The sequence below is a fragment of the Taudactylus pleione genome, unplaced genomic scaffold (genome assembly GCF_031769625.1).
Source record: "Taudactylus pleione unplaced genomic scaffold, aTauple2 ptg000087l, whole genome shotgun sequence".
NCBI lineage: Eukaryota > Metazoa > Chordata > Amphibia > Anura > Myobatrachidae > Taudactylus > Taudactylus pleione.
Window position 1 is genome coordinate 117,501 of NW_028284489.1, and position 2,500 is coordinate 120,000.

At 37.4% G+C, this 2,500-nt stretch overlaps 11 pseudogenes; all 11 read right to left on the reverse strand.

The window, feature by feature from the left end:
* LOC148527866 (5S ribosomal RNA) overlaps window positions 1-80 on the reverse strand; it is a 119-nt pseudogene extending 39 nt beyond the window's left edge.
* Window positions 81-196: 116 nt separating this feature from the next.
* LOC148527867 (5S ribosomal RNA) lies at window positions 197-315 on the reverse strand (annotated as a pseudogene).
* A 115-nt stretch (window positions 316-430) lies between these two features.
* LOC148527868 (5S ribosomal RNA) lies at window positions 431-549 on the reverse strand (annotated as a pseudogene).
* Window positions 550-665: 116 nt separating this feature from the next.
* LOC148527869 (5S ribosomal RNA) lies at window positions 666-784 on the reverse strand (annotated as a pseudogene).
* A 116-nt stretch (window positions 785-900) lies between these two features.
* On the reverse strand, window positions 901-1,019 carry LOC148527870 (5S ribosomal RNA; annotated as a pseudogene).
* A 116-nt stretch (window positions 1,020-1,135) lies between these two features.
* On the reverse strand, window positions 1,136-1,254 carry LOC148527871 (5S ribosomal RNA; annotated as a pseudogene).
* Window positions 1,255-1,370: 116 nt separating this feature from the next.
* LOC148527872 (5S ribosomal RNA) lies at window positions 1,371-1,489 on the reverse strand (annotated as a pseudogene).
* Window positions 1,490-1,603: 114 nt separating this feature from the next.
* On the reverse strand, window positions 1,604-1,722 carry LOC148527873 (5S ribosomal RNA; annotated as a pseudogene).
* Window positions 1,723-1,838: 116 nt separating this feature from the next.
* Window positions 1,839-1,957, reverse strand: LOC148527874 (5S ribosomal RNA; annotated as a pseudogene).
* Window positions 1,958-2,073: 116 nt separating this feature from the next.
* On the reverse strand, window positions 2,074-2,192 carry LOC148527875 (5S ribosomal RNA; annotated as a pseudogene).
* Window positions 2,193-2,308: 116 nt separating this feature from the next.
* Window positions 2,309-2,427, reverse strand: LOC148527876 (5S ribosomal RNA; annotated as a pseudogene).
* Window positions 2,428-2,500: the final 73 nt, after the last annotated feature.

A 2,500-nucleotide genomic window follows, 5' to 3' on the forward strand; every position in this document is an offset into this window, starting at 1 on the left:
AAGTACTAACCAGGCCTAACACTGCATAGCTTCCAAGATCAGACGAGATTGGGCATGTCCAGTGTGGTTTGGCTGTAGGTGCTCAAAAACATTAACTTTAGACCTCTATTACTTCTTAACTCAAGTAAATTCATTGATAAGTTGAAAAAATTAAATTTAGAATGTAATAGAAAAGAATGTTAATGCAGTATAAAATTACCTACAGCACCTGGTAATTCCAGGTGGTCACCCATCCAAGTACTAACCAGGCCCAACACTGCCTAGCTTCCAAGTTCAGACAAGATTGGGCATGTCCAGTGTGGTTTGGCTGTAGGTGCTCAAAAACATTAACTTTAGACCTCTTTTACTTCTTAACTCAAGTAAATTCAATGATAAGTTGAAAAATGAAATGTAAAATGTAATAGAAAAGAATGTTATGGCAGTATAAAATTACCTACAGCACCTAGTATTCCCAGGTGGTCTCCCATCCAAGTACTAACCAGGCCCAACACTGCATAGTTTCCAAGATCAGACGAGATTGTACATGTCTAGTGTGGTTTGGCTGTAAGTGTTCAAAACCATTAACTTTAGACCTCTTTTACTTCTTAACTCAAGTAAATTCATTGATAAGTTGAAAAAATGAAATGTAGAATGTAATAGAAAAGAATGTTTTGGCTGTCTAAAATTACCTACAGCACCTGGTATTCCCAGGTGGTCTCCCATCCAAGTACAAACCAGGCCCAACACTGCATAGCTTCCAAGATCAGACGAGATTGGGCATGTACAGTGTGGTTTGGCTGTAGGTGCTCAAAAGCCTTAAATTTAGACCGCTTTTACTTCTTAACACAAGTAAATTCATTGATAAGTTGAAAAAATTAAATGTAAAATGTAATAGAAAAGAATGTTATGGCAGTTTAAAATTACCTACAGCACCTGGGATTCCTAGGTAGTCACCCATCCAAGTATTAACCAGTCCCAACATTGCATAGCTTCCAAGATCAGACGAGATTGGGCATGTCCAGTGTGGTTTGGCTGTAGGTGCTCAAAAACATTAACTTTAGACCTGTAATACTTCTTAACTCAAGTAAATTAATTGATAAGTTGAAAAAATTAAATGTAAAATGTAATAGAAAAGAATGTTATGGCAGTATAAAATTACCTACAGCACCTGGTATTCCCAGGTGGTCTCCCATCCAAGTACTAACCAGGCCCAACACTGCATAGCTTCCAAGATCAGACAAGATTGGGCATGTCCACTTTGGTTTGGCTGTAGGTGCTCAAAAACATTAACTTTAGACCTCTATTACTTCTTAACTCAAGTAAATTCATTGATAAGTTGAAAAAATTAAATGTAAAATGTAATAGAAAAGACTGTTATGGCAGTATAAAATTACCTACAGCACCTGGTATTTCCAGGTGGTCTCCCATCCAAATACTAACCAGGCCCAACACTGCACAGCTTCCAAGATCAGACGAGATTGGGCATGTCCAGTGTGGTTTGGCTGTGGGTGCTCAAAAACATTAACTTTAGACCTCTTTTACTTCTTAACTCAAGTAAATTCAATGATAAGTTGAAAAATTAAATGTAAAATGTAATAGAAAAGAATGTTATGGCAGTATAAATTACCTACAGCTCCTGGTATTCCCAGGTGGACTCCCATCCAAGTACTAACCAGGCCGAACACTGCATAGCTTCCAAGATCAGACAAGATTGGGCATTTCCACTGTGGTTTGGCTGTAGGTGCTCAAAAACATTAACTTTAAACCTCTATTACTTCTTAACTCAAGTAAATTCATTGATAAGTTGAAAAAATTAAATGTAAAATGTAATAGAAAAGAATGTTATGGCAGTATAAAATTACCTACAGCACCTGGTATTCCCAGGTGGTCTCCCATCCAAGTACTGACCATGCCCAACACTGCATAGCTTCCAAGATCAAACGACATTGGCCATGTCCAGTGTGGTTTGGCTATAGGTGCTGAAAAATATTAACTTTAGACATCTTTTACTTCTTAACTCAAGTAAATTCATTGCTAAGTTGAAAAAATGTAATGTAAAATGTAACAGAAAAGAATGTTTTGGCTGTCTAAAATTACCTACAGCACCTGGTATTCCCAGGTGGTCTCCCATCCAAGTACAAACCAGGCCCAACACAGCATAGCTTCCAAGATCAGACGAGATTGGGCATGTCCAGTGTGGTTTGGCTGTAGGTGCTCAAAAGCATTAAATTTAGACCTCTATTACTTCTTAACTCAAGTAAATTCATTGATAAGTTGAAAAAATTAAATGTAAAATGTAATAGAAAAGAATGTTATGGCAGTAAAAAATTACCTACAGCTCCTGGTATTCCCAGGTGGTCTCCCATCCAAGTACTAACCAGGCACAACACTGCATAGCTTCCAAGATCAGACGAGATTGGGCATGTCCACTGTGCTTTGGCTGTAGGTGCTCAAAAGTGTTAAATTTAGACCGCTTTTACTTCTTAACACAAGTAAATTCATTGATAAGTTGAAAAAATTA